Source organism: Tamandua tetradactyla, chromosome 25, assembly GCF_023851605.1.
Source record: "Tamandua tetradactyla isolate mTamTet1 chromosome 25, mTamTet1.pri, whole genome shotgun sequence".
Lineage (NCBI taxonomy): Eukaryota > Metazoa > Chordata > Mammalia > Pilosa > Myrmecophagidae > Tamandua > Tamandua tetradactyla.
In genome coordinates, this window is record NC_135351.1 from 6,450,004 (window position 1) to 6,468,436 (window position 18,433).

General features: G+C 39.0%; 1 long non-coding RNA gene across 3 annotated transcripts in view; it reads left to right on the top strand.

Moving 5' to 3' along the window:
• The window catches only part of LOC143669050 (uncharacterized), a 71,286-nt gene that overhangs the window by 19,218 nt on the left and 33,635 nt on the right, over positions 1-18,433 (top strand). For 2 of the 3 annotated variants that reach the window (XR_013168670.1, XR_013168668.1), the window contains exon 2: positions 2,264-2,354. This is a non-coding gene — a long non-coding RNA (uncharacterized LOC143669050). Of the gene's footprint in view, positions 1-2,263; positions 6,871-9,013; positions 12,345-18,433 lie in introns of those variants that run through there. The other variant, XR_013168669.1, reaches the window with a different exon arrangement.

Here is an 18,433-nt window from a genome sequence, read left to right on the forward strand (position 1 = left end):
GTGCACTTTTAAAAATAATTTATGCTCAACAGGTGGGTTTTGTGTACTATATAAATTGAGTCAAATTGGTTAATCATTTTGCTTAAATCTATGTTCTTGCTAATTTTAGTCTATCAGGTCCTGAGAGAGATATGTTAAAATCCAATGCTGTCGGGTGCACAGGTAGTTCAATGGTTAGAATGCCTGCCTTTCATGCGGGATACCTGGGTTTGATTCCTGGACCACGCACCCCAAAAATGAATAAAATAAATAAATTAAAAAAAAATCCAATGCTGTGATTGTTTAGCCATTCTTTTACAGTAGGTGTGCTGAAGACAAATTCTCTTTGCTTTTCTTCATCTGGGAATATCTTGATTTTCTGTTCTTTTTCTTTTTTTTTTTTTTTGCAAGTAGGTAGAAAATTTATTAAGTACACATGTAGTGAAGGAGTATGCAGGCACTCTTACAAGATGATAGAGGCAAGAGGCAGGAGGCTATTTGTTTATATAGATTAGTTTCACTCACTTCCCTCCGCCTTCCTTGTTCGAGATCCTTCCTCCTGCCTTCCCTTTTCTTCAGGGTGGTGCTTGGTGGCAAATAGTGTGTTTGGGTGGGTTGATTGGCTTCCCCTCTCTCCACAGATGACCCACTCAGATGGGGTTATTTGGGTCCAGCTGCGTCGGCTGCTGCGGGTGTTACCCATAAGTGGGTAGCCCATGGCCAGGGTGCCTGCACTGGACACTGGCCCTCCTGACTTTGATTAAACATCCTTATTTAAGGGCTTGTTTATGGTTTCCTTTTCTCCTCTCTTTTCATGTTCTAGCTAGTCTGCTCAAATTCCCCCTCAGAAGGTGCAACCCCTCTAGAAGGCAGTGTGGTGGTTCCACAGGAGGCTTGGGCTGGGTTTGCCATATGACCCTGCAACCGCATTGCTCTGTATATACCTGGAGAAACGGAGGGTGGGGACAAGAATGGACATTTGCACTCTGGTGTCTAAGGCAGGAGCAATCATGAATTACAGTGGATGGATGTGGCCTAAGGGTACACTGACTGATGGAAGGAAGGAGGAACTGTGGTGTATACATAAAATGGATTACTGAGCAGCTTGTAAGAAGGAATGAAGTTGTGAGACACGCAACTAGGCACATGAACTTTAAGGACAGCATGTTGAATGAAATGGCAGAAACGAAAAGATGAATATTATCATGCCTCAATTATATGGACTAACTATAATGTACAAACTCGGAGAATTGAAGTCAAGAGCATGGGTTATCAGGCTGGGACCTATTATAAAGGGTTCTAGATTGTAAGCTCTTACCATAGTCACATATATTCAGGAGGTGTAAATGTTATTTCTAAGTTCTGAGATACCAAGTTACTTGAGTATAACCTGGTTGTTCCCTGAAACTTCGGGTATGTATGTGACACCTGAGACTCTTGAGTTGGAGCACTGAAGTTATGAAAATCAGCATTACTCCATACAGCAATTGTTAAAAAAGCTGAAAAAGTGATCAGACTTCAACTAGAGATATGAATAAAGCTGATCTGGATAGTACTAAGGTAAACCAGAATACAGGGTAAAGGATGATATAGGGAAGGGATGTTTGTTTGGTGCAAATTTATATTTTGGGTTGTGCATCATCTAACAATTTGTATGATCAATTTATTTGAATACCATAATTACATGGAATCCTGAATATGGTGTGAAACCCTGTTGGTTTGTACAGGTTAGTGTGATGCCTTGATATATCCCAGAGTAATTTGCAGAGTATAAAACAGTATTTGCAAAGTCCCCTTGGGGGCCTGGGAAGAAAGGAGGAAATATTCAACTGCCCCACTTGGAGAATTTCTGATATTCTCACAAGCAGTGGGGAACAGCAATCCAATAGCTTGCCCTCAATCTTGGGGTTCATTCCTATATAACTTATTCCTTCAAAGGAGAAGCTAAGCCGACTTATAATTATACCTAAGGGTCACCCCCAGAGAAACTCTTTTGTGGCATAAATATGGCCTCTCTCTCTAAGCCAACTCGGCAGGTGAACTCACTGCCCTCCCCCTATGTGGGACATGACTCCCAGGGGTGTAAATCTCCCAGGCAATGCGGGACCGGACTCCCAGGATGAGCCAGGATCTGGCATCACGGGATTGAGAAAGCCTTCTTGACTAAAAGGCAGAAGAGAAATGAAACAAAATAAAGTTCCAGTGGCTGAGATATTTCAAATAGACTCAAGAGATTATCCTGAAGGTTATTCTTATGCACTATATATTCTTATGCACTATATAGATACCGCTTTTTTGTTTATGGTGTATTGAAGTGGCTGAAGAGAAGTACCTGAAACTGTTGGGCTGTGTTCCAGGAGCTTTGATTCTTGAAGGTAATTGTATAATGATATAGCTTTTACAATATGATCACGTGATTGTGAAAACTTTGTGTCTGATGCTTCTTTTCTCCAGAATATGGACAGATGAGTAAAAAAAAAAATAAGGATAGAAATAAATAAATAATAGGGGGGATAAAGGATGAAAAATTGGGTAGATGGGGGCACAATTGGTCAATGAGAGAAAGGGGTAAGGGGTGTGGGATGTATGAGTTTTTTCTTTTTATTTCTTTTTCTGGAGTGATGCAGATATTCTAAAAATGATCACAGTAATGAATACACAACCATGTAATGATATTTTGAGCCACTGACTGTATGATATGGTTGGGCTGTACATGTGTGGAGATTTCTCAATAAAAATATTCTTAAAAAAGTTTTTTTAAAAATTCCCCTTCAGACAGTTTTTGCCCCTCTATCTTAAGGGTTGCTGAGGGATGAGGGTCTGTCTTTGTAGCAGCTTCTGACTTGTCAGGATGCAGAACACTTTGGACATCTCATTTAAGTTGAGAGGAAGGAGTCCAGACAGACAGTTGGAATGACTGACAATCTTCACATCAGCATTGGTTTGGTGTGAAACTTCTAGTTTGGAAGAAATAAACTTGGTGAGAGGTTTAAAAGTACCCAGGGCTGGTTAATAGTCAGAGGATAGAACTGAGTGGATTTAGGAGATGCGTTAGCTGAGTGAAGCTGGGGAAGTGGGAAGGAAATGATTATCTTTCAGGTCCAAGAGTGAGTCTAACTTGGGTGGCTCTGTCTTGCTTAACTGGGGAATAACAGGGTGCATGCCCGAAGTTAAGGGGTGTAGGGATGATGTTTAGAAGGAATTTGATTGATTGGGCTGTAGCATTGGGTGTTGTGTTTGCCTGGTTATCTCCTCAAGAGATATTATTATTAATATTTTTTTGATGGCCAGGGCAAAGAATGACTGCTAGTTTTTCTTTTTGTTGTTGTTGTTTTTTGCAGTAAGAACATGGCATTTAAGAAATTAAGTATTTCTTGGTGGTGTTTAATTGGGAAGAAGCTTTATTCTTTTTACACATGCAAAAAGGCGCAGCCATTTCCCTTTTTTAAGTTTTAGAGCTCAGATGAGAGAAATTAGTTTTGTTTTTTGAGCTAAAGTCTTTGAGGGTAAGGTTTTTGTTTGGCTTGTTAAATTGGGAGCCTCTGTTGCTTAAGAGAGTAGCAAGAATTCCCCAAGTGGGAAAGTTTAATAGTTTTACTTTTCTTTTTTTATTTTAAGGCACTTTGCAAATATTTATTATTTATTTATTTAGCTTAAAATACTCTGGCTCTTTTTTTGCCCTGACACAGAAGTTAACGTTTTAGAATATAAGCAATATTATATTTATCTTAATCCTATCTAGGTCTGCATCATTTACATCATTTACATTAAGTAGAATAATGAATTTAAAGAACAGCAAATTTAACTCTGAGTTTTTGGTATTACACAGATTAACTTAAAGTTCTGGGGATTACTATGACATATGAAGAGCAAAGCATCTTAGAATATAGAAATAACAGTTAAAGCTTAGGAGGAAGTGTGAATGCTATAAGATCTTATACTTTAAAGTTTAATTTTTATAAGCATTTTTTAAAAATTTACTTTTAGAAAGAAAACATTTGACAGTTTTTTTATTGGGTTATTAATTACAAACTATAACTGAAGTTTTGTTTTGTTTTACCTTTACACACTTACTAGTGTTAAGTTAATTAACAGGTAGAACATAGTTTGTGTACTTGCTTTGTTTCTCCTTTAAAGTTCCTATTGTTGAAGAAGTAATTTTGACTTATAGCTGACCACCTGTGCTTTTAGAGAAGTCTTAGAGTAAAGTAGTATAACTGACAAGTAAATTTGGATGTTTAACATTATTTGTAACTTGTAACATTATACAGAGTATTTGGATAGTAACAAATTCTAAATGCATGAATAACATTTCACCCATGCAAATTTAGCGAAAAGAAAGATAGAAAATCTCTTCTAATTATCGTAATACTTTTAAGCACTTTTTAATGGTAATATGTTAAACTATTTTAGCACTTTACTGTTATAAGGTAAGAGAGCAAACTTTTTATAACAGTTTTCCTTCAAGAGTGAGAAGATGTGTGCTGGTTTGAAATTATTGTGTATCCCAGAAAAGCTATGCTTTAATCCTGATTTGATCTTGTGGGGCCAGAGTTATTGTTTAGGGTGAGAAACTGGATTGTTTCCACGGAGATGTGACACACTCAATTGCAGGTGTGGCCTTTTGATTAGATGGAGAAGTGATTTCACCCATTCAAGATGGGTCTTGATTAGTTTACTAGAGTCTTTTCAAAGGGGAAACATTTCGGGGAAACCTGAGATGCAAAAGATTGAAGGACAGTTACTTCAGAGCCAACACGAGACCCAGATGTTTGGGGATGAAAGGTCCAGCAGATATCACCATGTACCTTCCCATGAAATACTAAGCAGGCCAGAATGCAGAGTTGGGTCCTGGAGGAGCTAAGTGAAGACTCACAGGTGCTTAGGGAGAAAACCACTGGAAGCAGAGGGTGAAACACAGTTAACATATTGCAAGAATGTATATTGAGGCAGTACATTCTTGGAGCACAAGAGCAAGGGACCAGCAGATGCCAGCCAGGTGACTTTCCAGCTGATAGAAGTGTTCCAGATGGCATCAGCCTTTCTTGAATGAAGGTAATCTCCTGTTCGTGCCTTAATTTGGACATTTTCACAGCCTTAGAACCGTAAACTTGCAACTTAATAAATTGACTTTATAAGAGACATTCCATTTCTGGTATATTGCATTTCATCAGCTTTAACAAACCAATACATCTTGTCTTCTGCACATTGAAGATCACTCAGGGCTTGTCAAAATTGACATTCTTCTGTGATGTGCAGGAAGCCACTGACAGTCCTGGGCCTCCTCTGTCTTGCTCAGGAGCAGTAACCAAGGCCTTTGGGAAGGGCTTTAGTCCCCTCCTGGACTCACTGCATTCCCAGGCCCAGTGTCCAGCTTTCCCACACCTAGGGCAAGCCCTGGTTGAGGAGAGGTCTCAGTGTCCCTAAGGACATTTGTATTTCCAGTGACTCATCTTTCCACTTTTAGCAGGATCCAGCTGGCTTCTGCCCCAAGTAGCCCTGAGGCAGTTGTTTGCCATTCATAGCAAGGAACTTTGTTCTAGTCTCTCCTTACCTTTTCCTCCTCTGCAGCCCTGTCCCAGTTATTAAAAACAGAAAAATCAATCTTCATGAGCTCATTCATAGAGGTCTGAGGCCCAGAGGCCAGTTTATGGAGTTTGCTTCTTGTATCTGGAGATGACTGAGCAATAAATTAGGTTTTAAGTATTATTTGCCCTTCTGGGGAGTCAGGATCTACTTAGGTATACTTTTCATTCCTTCCTTGGAATCCTGCAGGGTTTTCTTTACCCTGTCTGAGTTATGCTCTGTAACATACTATAATTTACACATTGAATGCACACTTTTTCATTCCTTCTATTAGACAAGTTATCATGTGTTCTCTGGCTTTTAAGTCTTCCTGATCCCTTTGGTGATTCCTATTTGGGTCATCATTTTGAACCACTACAACCCCTGCTGCGTATCGGGCAGGCAGATGGCCCTCAAGTTGGTCTGCAAGGCCCCTTCAGTACAAATTTGATGCTCTTCCTCAAGAGTGCAACAAGAGGAAAGAATGACTTGTACATCCCTTAGGTAAGTTCATAAGTTAATACCAGTTTTCAAATTCCTCTATAAATTTTGAAGGGCATAGCATAACTTGCAAGAGCCCACAATGCATTTATCCTGATATAAGGGTATAAAATCTGCATGTAAGGAACTTTATGTCAATTTCTCTTATTTTTTCAAAAGAGATTTAATTGTAGGATAGGATTATAAATGATTGTTCCATTTGTTGGCCAACACTGGCTGTCCTCCAGGCAATTTTATGGTCAGATAGTATTGCAGTAGAAAATAAGCCCCCTTTTTTGTGCTGGTTTGAAATGATGTATGTCCCCTAGAAAAGCCATGTTTTAATCTAAATCCCTTTTCATAAAGGAAGAATAATCCCTATTCAATATTGTATGTTTGAAACTGTAATCAGATCATCTCCCTGGAGATGTGATTTAATCAAGAGTGGTTGTTAAACTGGATTAGGTGATGACATGTCTCCACCCATTTCAGTGGGTCTTGAAAAGTTTCTGGAGTCCTATAAAAGAGGAAACATTTTGGAGAATGAAAGAGATTCACAGAGAGCAGAGCAGAATGACATAGCCACGAGAAGCAGAGAGTTTACCAGTCAGTGACCTTTGGAGATGAAGAAGGAAAATGCCTCCCGGGGAGCTCCATGAAACAGGAAGCCAGGAGAAGAAGCTAGCACATGACAACGTGTTTGCTATGTGCCCTTCCAGATGAGAGAGGAACCCTAACTGTGCTCACCATGTGCCTTTCCAGATGAGAGAGAAACTCTGACTGTGTTTGCCATGTGCCTTTCCAGATGAGAGAAGCCCTGAACTTCATTGCCTTTCTTGAACCAAGGTATCTTTCCCTGGATGCCTTAGATTGGACATTTCTGTAGGGTTCCTTTAACTAGGACATTTTCTCAGTCTTAGAACTGTAAACTAGCAACTTATTAAATTCTCCTTTTTAAAAGCCATTCTGTTTCTGGTATATTGCATTCTGGCAGCTAGAAAACTAGAGCAGTTTTTTAGCTCTGTGGTGGGAAAATTATTCGAATTTCATAGCAGGCTACCAAATGGACTGTTAGCTGGAATATTGGAAACACCACCCACTTCTGACCAGACAGTCAGAGAAGAGAAGTGACTCCTGACTGCCACATTAAAATATGTTGCCAGATTTCAGCTTCCAGGTTCTTTGCTGCACTGAATTAAAATAATTCAAGAGCAGATGACAGATAGAGAAAGTAGGTAGAAAATTTATTGAGTATGCATGCAGAGAAAGAACATGCAGACACTCTCACAAGATGATAAAAATTTCCCTTCATTCTTGAAGGATATTTTTTGCTGGTATAGGATATTGGGTTGACAGGTTTTTGTTTTTGTTTTCCTTTTCAGCACTTGAAATACATTATACCATTTACTTCTAGTCTCCATGGTTTCTGATGAGAAATCCACTGTCACTCAAATTGTTTTTCCCCTCTTGGTAAAGCATCATTTTTTTCTGGCTACTTTCAAGATATTTTATTTGTCTTTAGTTTTCGGAAGTTTAACTATGATGTGTCTTGGCATGGTTTTACTTGGGTTTATAGTTTTTGGGGTTCTCTCAGCTTCTTGAATCTGTAGTTTTATATCTCCTGCAAAATTTGGGCAGTTTTCAACTGTTATTATTTTTTTTTTATCCCCATCCTTTTTCTCCTGGTTTTTTTTTTTTTTTTTTCAGTAGACCTGGATTCGGTTCCTGGACCATGAACCACCACACCCACATACACACACAAAAAAAAAGATTCTAAATAATAGCCATTTTAGTGGGTGTGCAGTGGTATCTCATTATGCTTTTTATTTGTTTTTGTTTTTGTTTTAGCTAGGTTGTTTGTCTTTTTGTTGTTGAGTTTTAGGCGTTCTTTATGTATTCTGGATATTAAACTCTTTTCAGATATAGTTTCCAAATATTTTCTCCCTTTCTGTAGGTTACCTTTTCACTTTCTTGATGATGTCCATTGATGCACAAAAGTTTTTAATCTTAATGAAGTTCAATTTACCTATTTTTTCTTTTGTTGCTTGCTTTTTGTATAAAGTCTAAGAATCCATTGCCTAATGCAAGGTCCTGATGCTTATTTTCCTCCTTCCCCTATTTTCCTCCACAATTTTTACAGTTTTAGTTCTTATATTTAGGTTTTTGATATGAGTTAAATTCTGTAGAGGGTATGAGGTAATAGTCCATTTAGTATGTGGACATTCAGCTTTCCCTGCATTATTTGTTGAAGAGATTATTCTTTCCCCACTCAGTGACCTTGCCTCCTGCCAGTGTCAAAAATCAATTGGCCAGAGATATGAAAGTTTATTTCTGAACTCTCATTCGGTTCCATTGATCTTTATGTCTGTCCTTGTACTAGTACCATGTTATTTTGATTATTGTAGCTTTGTGAAAGGTTTGAAATCAGAAAGTGTGATTCCTCCAATTTTTTGTTCTTCTTTTTCAAGATGGTTTTGGCTATTTGGGGACCCTTATCTTTCTTTATAAATTTTGGTTTTTCCATTTCTGCAAAGAAGGCTGCTGTGATTTTTATTGGGATTGCATTGAATTTGTAAATTGCTTTGGATACAGCTGACACCTTAATGATATACTTAGTCTTCTAATCCATGTGAGTTCAGTATGTTCTCCCATTTATTTGGGTCTTCTTTAATTTCTTTTAGCAGTGTTTTGTAGTTTTCCATATACAAGTGCATTGCACGCTTGGTTAAATTTATTCCGAGATATTTTATTCTTTTAGTTGCTATTGTAAATGGAATCATTTTTTCTTGATTTCCTTTTCAGATTGTTCATTACTAGTGTATAGAAACACAGCTTATTTTTGAGTGTTGATCTTGTACCCTGCCACTCTGCTGAATCTATTAACTCTAGTAGCTGTGTTATAGATGTTTCAGGGCCTGTGGGCTCTTCTGTTTCTCTTTATTATTATTTTTCTTGATGTTCCATATTTTTCATCTTTTTAATTCCACAGTCACAGTCCAGGGAAGGACAGCTGAACCACTGTAGGGACGTTCTCTGAGTGGAATGAGGGCCCAGCCATTGTCTCCTCCAATGCCATCCTTGTTTGTTATGAATCACCATGTTAACGTAATACCGCATTGCTGCAGCCTGACACTGTCTTGGGCATCCTGGAAGGAATAAATAGCCGTGGATTCTCTCCCACTCTGGCAAAGATCCTGTAGTACCTCAGAGTTCCTGGGACAATCAGGCAGAACTTTTTGTCTTCATCAACACTCAGCTGGCAGGCTTGGATGAACCTGCCAGAATAAGGCCTCTCAAGAGGACACTGCAGTATTATGCCCATTTACAGACAAATGGAGACAAGGGGAAGGAGAAGGTACTGAGACCAATACTCTTGGGAGCCATGGAGGTAAGGCTAAGTACTTGAGTCAGAGCCACATGTCCTGAGAGCTAAGTCCATCACATCTCAATGTGTCACTTCATTGGCTGAGACCACCTGTTTGGGCTGTCAGCTCCCTAGGCACAGCCACTCTGCTCAGAGGAACCATGGAGGGGGAAGCCTCAGGTAGGACCCACCTATGTGGGCTGCAACCCTGAACTCTGTCTCCCAGCAGGCTCCACACATTTTTTTCTCTGTATGGGTACATTTGGCCTTTAACCTCTGAACTCCCTTTTCTTTCTTTTTTTTTTTAACAAGTGAACAATTATTTATTTGATAAATACTTATTAAGCACTTAATACATACCAACCAATGTGCTAGTACTCAAGAAATACAGAATAATCATGAAAATATTCTTTCTTAGCTCTTGAAGAGTTCAGTCTTTAGGGAAAACAGACCACAACATATTACAACAGGCATGCACAAAGGACCAAGGAATCACAGAACAGCTGAGAACTCTGCTTGGGAAAAGCCTTGCAGGGGAGGCAAAAGAACCTGAGTTTAGAAAGATGAACCCACCCAGAAATGAAGCCTAGCACAAAACCAAAATGCTTTATAAATTAATCTACTAATCTACACAAATGATAATCATCAGAATTATTTTTCCTAACTATACAAAATTACTTTGAGATAGTTGAAACAGTTTATTCTTTACATTAAAGTAAGGAAATAGAACAGATATAGTAAACCTCAATTTAAATTTTCGATTTTTGATACTTTTAAAAGCTTTCTTTTTCCTTGATGTTTGGCTAAATCCACTGTTTACAAGTCAGATAACAAATCTAGGAAACATTTTATTCTGATTACGCTGCTATCTTCTTTCAGAAAATAAGCAAGCTCAATCACAAATAATAAACCAATCCAAATTGACAATTTTGAGCCAACTCTTTGCTTTTGATTCTACTTTCTCATTTTTATGCCACAGCATTCAAACAAAATAATAGAGTTCTTCGAATATATATTTATATATATATTTAACAATAGTTTATATTGTTAAAAACAGTTTCTCCTGTTTTTATGGGACTACCATGATGTGAATGTTAGATATTTTGTTATAGGTCCACAAGTCCCTGAGGCTCTGGTATTTATTTTTTAGTCTATTTTCTCTCTAAACAGATTAGAATTTCTCATGTTCTGTCTTCCGGTTCACTGAGGATTTCCTCTGCCCCCTTCATTTTGCTGTTGATCCCATCCACTGAGTTTTTACACTGGTTATTGTATTTTTCAGTCAAATTTTGGCTCCTTCTTTGGTTCTTCTTTTAATCTTCTCTTTCTTTGCTGAAACTTTCTATTGCTTTGTTGAAGTTCTCCACTTTTAAATTTGTTTTGAGCATGCTTATAGTTGCTTGTTGAACCACTTTTATCATGGCTGCTTTAAAATCTTGATCAGATAGTTCACACATATCTGTCATCTCATGGTTGGTACCTGTTGATTGCCTTCCCCCCCCCATTCAGTTTGATATTCCTAGTTCTTTGTATGACTATTGATTTCCATTTAACCCTGAACATTTTCATATTATATTATGCATCTCTGGATCCTATTGAAACCTGTTTTAAGTGTATTCATTGGCATGACTCTGGCAGGGAAGTGTAGGGTAACAACTCATTACTTCAAACTGAAGATAGAAGTCCAGGTTCCCCCTTTGGTCTCCATTGACACTCAAGGGGTCTTGGTTGCTCCCAGGAGAGGGTGAGAGTTCTGTTTCCCCACATGGTCTCCACTGAAACTGTGGGTAGGGATTTGTCCTCAATCCTGAGTGGTGGGGATGAAAGTTCTTGCTCCTTACTTGGCCTTTCTGATGCCACCACAGTGGGGGTGATGGAGTACTTCTTTACAGCCTCATGAGGGTGGAAATCTAAGCTCCCCACTCAGTCTTTTCTGGTGTTGTTGGGGGTGGGGTAGCATTTTTGTTTTCTACGAGCTTGACCGATGGACAGATACTATTGTTTAGAAGTGTTCTGTATGCCAAGTTGACCCTTTACTGACATTTTGGCTAGAAAGAGCAGTCTTTTGCTGGAATACTTTTTGTCTGCAACCATTGGTGTGTGTGAATTGCCAGTTTATTCACCTTTAAATCTGGGACATATAGTCAAAAAGAAAACCCAGGGAACTTGTCACCATGTTGTTCCTTGGGTCCTGAGTCTTCTAGCCAGTGTGGCTTCTTCTCTTTATCTTTCAGAGTCTTCTTAAATTTGTTTTGTATATAAGTTCCAGGGTTTTTACTTGTACTTATAGGGAGGAACAAGGAAAAGTACAACTACTTTATCTTCCCAGAAGTGGAAGTTCTCCCCAAATGTATTTTCTTTTTAAATTTGAGTTCATCTCACTTAATTCTTTTTCAAAATAATCTTTGCTATTCTAGTTCAGTTTTCATTCCACATAAATTTTAAAGTATTCTTGGCTAAGTTTTCCAAAAAAATCTTACTGGTATTTCAGTGGGGATTGTCTAAAACCTATGTATCAACTGAAAAGAACTGGCATCTTCGCTATGTTGATTCTTCCATTCCAAGGTCAACTGATCTTTAAATGCATTCATATCTCCTGGAAGCCTGGGGAACCGCAGTGTCTCTGTGTTTTACAGAAACATCGGTTTCAGCCATTCTCAGGTACAGTGCACAGTGTTTGTTTCTCATCTGACCACTTGGATTGGGATTGTTTGTGAGCCCTTTGTTCCATTGTTATGATGATATCCATTGACATGATAGTGGATGTGTCCTTCTTGCAGTTATTTTGCACAGATATAATTTCAAGTCCTCTTTTTCCTGCCTGGAACATTGGGTATCTGTATGTACTTAAGGCTCAGAGTTAGAGTTTTTCAGCTCTGAAAGTTGGCATTACTCAATATACCAAGTGGATGTGGCCTGAGAAGTCCCAGTACCATGGATCTAGGTCCTACAGGAATCCCCCAATTTTTTTTAAATCATTTTTTTATTGTAAAAAATAACATACATATATATATATATATAAAGAAAAGAAAGGAAAAAAGGCATAGTTTTCAAAGCACGCTTCAACAAGTAGATACAGAACAGATCCCAGAATTTGTCACTGGCTACCATTCCACCATCTCAGAGTTTTCCTTCTAGCTACTCCTAAACACTGGAAGCTAGAAGGAATATTAATATAATGATTCAACAGTCACATTCATTTGCCAAATCCTATTCTTTCCAAATCCTCCTTCTCCTTTGATCCTTCTCCCAATCTGTAGGGATCATTGGGCAATGCCCATTCTGACTTTCTCATGCTGAGAACGGATGTCAATATTAAAGGATAGAGGAATGCAAATAGTTAATCTTGGAAAGGCTGATCCTTCTGGGTTTCAGAATTTATCTGACCTAGGAACCCTCTGAAAATTATAGGTTCCAAGAAAGCTATTTTAATTCAGGAAACCTCTATAGAGTTTCAGTTCAAGCCCTAGGTGTTCTCAAAAGTCAACAGGAGTGATGTTGATTGGGGTTTAACAAACCATGGCAATCAGCACTATCTAAAAGCTTGCATAAGAATAGCCTCCAGAATAGCCTCTCAATTCCATTTGATCTCTCTTGGCCACTGATGCATTATTTTATTACACCTCTTTTCTCTACCTTGGTCCAGAAGATATTGTTGAGCCCACGATGCCAGTAACAAGACTTTCCTTGCAGAGTTGGCCCTTGAGAGAGGCCACATATGAGCAACAAATAGGTTTCCTGGAAGCAACTCCTCACTATGGGGAATTTTAGGTTCTCCCCCACAGAAACAAGTTTCATTAGGGCAAGCCTTGAAACCAAGGGCCTGGCCCATTTACCTGGGAGACCCCAATGGGTGAGAGAGAGTGCCCAGGGCTTTCTGGATGGGAAAGTTAAATAGCTCCATATATATATATTTCCTCTGGACTCTCATGGGACTCCACCAACACTTTCCAATTATCAGGCCACCACAGCCTGAGATGTATCCTGACATTATGCCAAGCTACACAGAACTACAACACCTCATTCCTGCTCTAGACACCAGAACTTTGAGTTGTTTAAATGTGCTATCCAGAGAGGTTAATTTATATTATGTGCCACAGAAACTCCAGGTTCTAGACCTAATAAACCACTCTACTTTTGGTCCTACACAGTCAGTGAAGGTCTAGAATACATACACTATCATCTTGTATCCTGTATTCTGATTTACCTTAGATCTGACTAGATTGGCTTCATTTTTAACTCCAACTGAGGACTGATCTTCCCTTTGGTTACTTTAATTGTTATTATGTATAGCTATGATAACCTTCAGGTCTGTGGCTCTTCATCTCTGGGTCCCAGGTGTCATAGAGTTACTCAAAGTCCCAGGGAAATACCAGCTGATACACATATAACTCAGTGTCTTAGCATCCAGAAATACATTTACAACTTCAGACTAAGTGTGGCTGCTATAAGGGTTTACAATCTAGGCTCCAATTTTCTTATAAGTATTTTCTGAAAGAGACCTTAGCATATTTGTTCTTTTGTTTCTGGCTTATTTTGCACAACATATTGTCCCCAAGGTTTATTCAGTTTGTTGCATGCCTCTTGATGTCCTTCTTTTTTTTTATTTTTAAAAATTTTTTGCAGGGGCAGGGTCTGGGAATTGAACCTGGGTTTCTGGCATGGCAGGTGAAAATTCTGCCACTGAGCCACCATTGCACAACCTTCAATGTCCATCTTTTTTGTAGCCACACCATATTCCCTGATATAAATGTATAACAGTTTGCCATTCTGCTTCTCAGTCATGGTATCCTTTGACTCCCTCCATCTATTGAGCATCATGGTTAATGTCCAAAATAAATAAACCATATCTTACTGTATCCTCACTTGGTTGTGCAATCAGCAACACTCCCAATTTTAGATAATTTTCATTGGTCTATAATGGCAAACAAACAACAACACGGTGTCACCAACTATCAAATCAAAACTATCCTTGTCACTTGTCCCTCCTTCCCAATTAGTTGCCTCTGGTAGTGTGCTGTGGTACTGTTAATATCTTCCTGTCAACTACTGGCCAGAGAATGCATTTTTAGTTTCCTCCCTCTACCCTTCTGCTGTTGGTTCTTTGTCCACTATCAAACCATTGAAATAGTTCATATGAGGACTTATTTATAATTATAGATTTAATCATGGGATACTTGTCATTATATATCCCCTTTCAATCATATTCACCTTCAATATGGCAATGTTATTTATAACCCCACAAATTAGCTACCATCATTTCTATCCATTCCCTTGTATTTATATTCAACCTCCTAGGGTAGCCTTTCCCCTGTCTCTAGCTTTTGTGTTCCTCTAGGTCTGCTGTACTTTACAGAGTAATCCCTGAGATTACCTTTACCAGAGTCACAATAGTGGAATCACGCAGTATCTATCCTTTTGTGTCTGACTTATTTCACTCAGAATTATGTCCTCAAAGTTCATCTACATTGTCATATGTTTCAGGACCTCATTTCATCTTACTGCTGCATGATATTCCATTGAATGTATATACCACATTTTGTTTATCCACTTGTCTGTTGATGGGCACCTGGATTGTTTCCATCTTTTGGCAATTGTGAATAGTGCTGCCATGAACATTGGTGTGCAAATGTCTGTTCATGTCACTGCCCTCAACTCTTCTGGGTATATACCATATTGGTAATGCCAGGTCATAGGGCAAGTCTACATTTAGTTTTCAGAGGAATCACCAAACTGTCTTCCATAGTGGCTGCACCATTATACATTCCCACCTTCAGTGAATAGTTGTTCCAATTTCTCCACATTCTCTCCAACATTTGTAGTTTTCTGTTTGTTTACTAGCAGCCATTCTTATGGGTGTGAGGTGATATCTCATTTCCATCTTAATCTGTATTTCTCTTACAGCTAATGAAAATGAGCATCTCTTCGTGTGCTTTTTCACCATCTGTATTTGCTCTTCAGAAAAAGACCAAATGTTTTTAAACTTTGTTTTATTTTTTACTGATATATATTATATAACATACCTTGTAATCATTAAAAGTATACAATCAATGGTTCACAATATCATCATACAGCTGTGCATTTGCCATCACAATCAACTTTTTTCTTTTTTTTTTGTGAAAAATAACATATATGCAAAAAAGCAATAAATTTCAAAACTTATCGTAACAATTAGTTATAGAACAGATTTCAGAGTTTAGTATGGGTTATAATTCCACAGTATTAGGTTTTTACTTCTAGCTGCTCTAAGATACTGGAGACTAAAAGAAGTATCAACACAGTGATTCAATAATCATCCTCATTTGCTAAACCCTACCGTCTCTGTACAACTTCACCATCACCTTTGATTCTTCTCCCATTCTTCATGGTGAATTGATTTTTTAAACTTTTTTTTATGGTATAATATAACACGTATACAAAGCAAAGAAAGAAAAAAGGAGTGGTTTTCAACGCACTCTTCAACAAGTAGTTACAGGACAGATGCCAGAGTTTGTCATATGCTACCATACCATCATCTCAAATTTTTCCTTCTAGTTGCTCCAGAACATTGGAGGCTAGAAGGAATAAATATTTTTTTATCTTCACAATTGACTTTTTTCTTCTTTTTTTTGTGAAAAATAATGCATATACAAAAAAGCAATAAATTATAAAGCACAACACAATTAGTTGTAGAACATATTTCAGAGTTTGACATGGGTCACAATTCTACAATATTAGGTTTTTACACCTAGCTGCTCTAGGACACTAGAGACTAAAGGAATACCAATACAATGATTCAGCAGTCAATACTAATTTATTAAACCTTCCCTTCTCTGTAGAGCTCTGCTATCACCTTTGATCCTTTTCCTACTCTTTAGGGGTATTTGAGCTATGCCCATTCTGAATTTTTCATGTTGGAAGGGGCTCTCAATAATATGGGGTAGGGAAATGGATCTAGCTGATGTTCTGGAGAGGCTGGCTCCTCTAGGTTTCAGTACTCATTTGGTCCAGGGGCCCATCTGGAGGTTGTAGGTTTCTGGAAAGTTACTCCAGTGTGTGGAACCTTTGTAGAATCTTATGTATTGCCCTAGGTGTTTGTTAGGATTGGCTGGAATGGTTTTGGTTGGGGTTTGGCAAGTTATGATAGTAGCAATGCCTAATTGAAGTGTGCATAAGAGTGAACTCCAGAGTTGCTTCTCAACTCTGTTTGAACTCTCTCAGCCACTGATACCTTATTTGTTACATTTCTTTTCTCCATTTTGGTCAGGATGTCATTGTTGATCCCATAGAGCCAGGGCCAGACTCATACCTGGGGGTTATCTCCCATGCTGCCAGGGAGACATTCACCCCTGGGTGTCATGTACCTTGTAAGGGGGAGGGCAATGATTTCACTTGCAGAGTTGGGCTTAGAGAGAGTGAGGCAACATATGAGCAACAAAAGAGGTCTGGTCCTCCAGAAGTTACTCTTAGGCATACCTATAGGTAAGCTAAACTTCTCCGCTACATACATAAGCTTCACAAGAGCAAACATCAAGATCAAGGGCTTGGCCTATTGATTTGGGTTTCCCTAATGTTTGACACAATATCGGGGGTTTCCCTGGTGGTAACATTTAATGGTCCCATATTTTTTCTCCCATCCCTTAAGGGACTTTGCCAATATTTTTTGATTATCTGCTTAATATATTCTCAGATGTATCCAGGCGTTACATCAAGCTATAAAGGATTAAAGGCCCTCATTCTTATTCTGGGCTCCCTGTGTTTTGATTGTTTAAATGAGCTATCCAGACAGGCTAACTTTGATTATTTGCTATAAAAAACTTAGGTTCCGGACAAAACAAACCTTTTTTCTTTTGTTCTCAAAGAGCAGGTGCAGTTCTAAAATATAGACAGTGTCTTCCTTACCCCTGTGTTCTGAATTACCTTCATCTGACCTTATCAGCTTCATTCTTATCTCTAAATACCAGGTTATAGATATATAAAGCAGTCTCTCAAAAACCAAAAATAATAATTACCACTCTGGACTAAAGGTGACTGCTATAAGAGCTTACAATCTAGACCTTTGTTTTCTTTTAAGCATTTTCTAAAGGAGACCATACAATAATTGATCTTTTTTGTTTCTGGTTTATTTTGCCTCACTAAATGTCCCACAGGTTCATTCACAATGTTCCATGCCTCAAAACTTTGTTCCTCTTTTGTAGCAGCACAGTATTCAATCATACATATATACCATCGTTTGCTAATCTACTTCTCAGTCAGTGCATCCTTCAGCCACCTGCCTTCATTAAGCATCACATATAATGCCCAAAGTCCACAGTCCATCAACACTCTCAATTTTAGATAATTTCATTGTTCCCAAGAGAAAGATAGTCAATAAACACACCCTTACCAAATAGGAAATTTACCCCCCCCTTAACTATTGTCCCTCTTCCCATTATTTACCCCTGGTGTTGCTGATGATATCCTGTTAAACATAGCCCATAGTATACAATAGAAGTTTCCCCCGTATCCTCTGAACTTAAACACTCTTTGTACAAGAATCATACTTTGAAGTAGTTCATGCAAAAACTTAGTCATAGGACAACGGGGAAGATGGCGGCTTAGTAAGACGCGCGGATCTTAGTTCCTCCTCCAGAACAGCTACTAGGGGAGTAGAAACGATACAGAACAGCTCCCAGAGCCACGACAGAGATAAAAAAGACAGGGTACCCCATCCTGGAATGGCTGACTGGCTGAGAGAACCAGCACCAGTGAGATCGCTGAGGGGCGTGGGCTTCACCCTTCCCCCTTCCTGGGCCAGCTGGGAGAATTGGACAGGCGGTCCCCTCAAGCCACGGCGGCTGGTGCCCATACCACGCGCGGCCCCCCGGACCAACTGAGAGAATTGGATCGGAAATCCCCAGGCCGCGGAGAACGGTGACGGGGGGGAGCCCCTTCCAAACACGTGACTCCCCGGGAACAGTGCACTCTCCCAGGCGGGCCACGGCGGCTGACGCCCTCCCGCCATGCTTGGCGCCCCGGGCCGACTAGGAAATTCGGACGGGCGCTCTCCCGGGCTGCGGCGGCCAG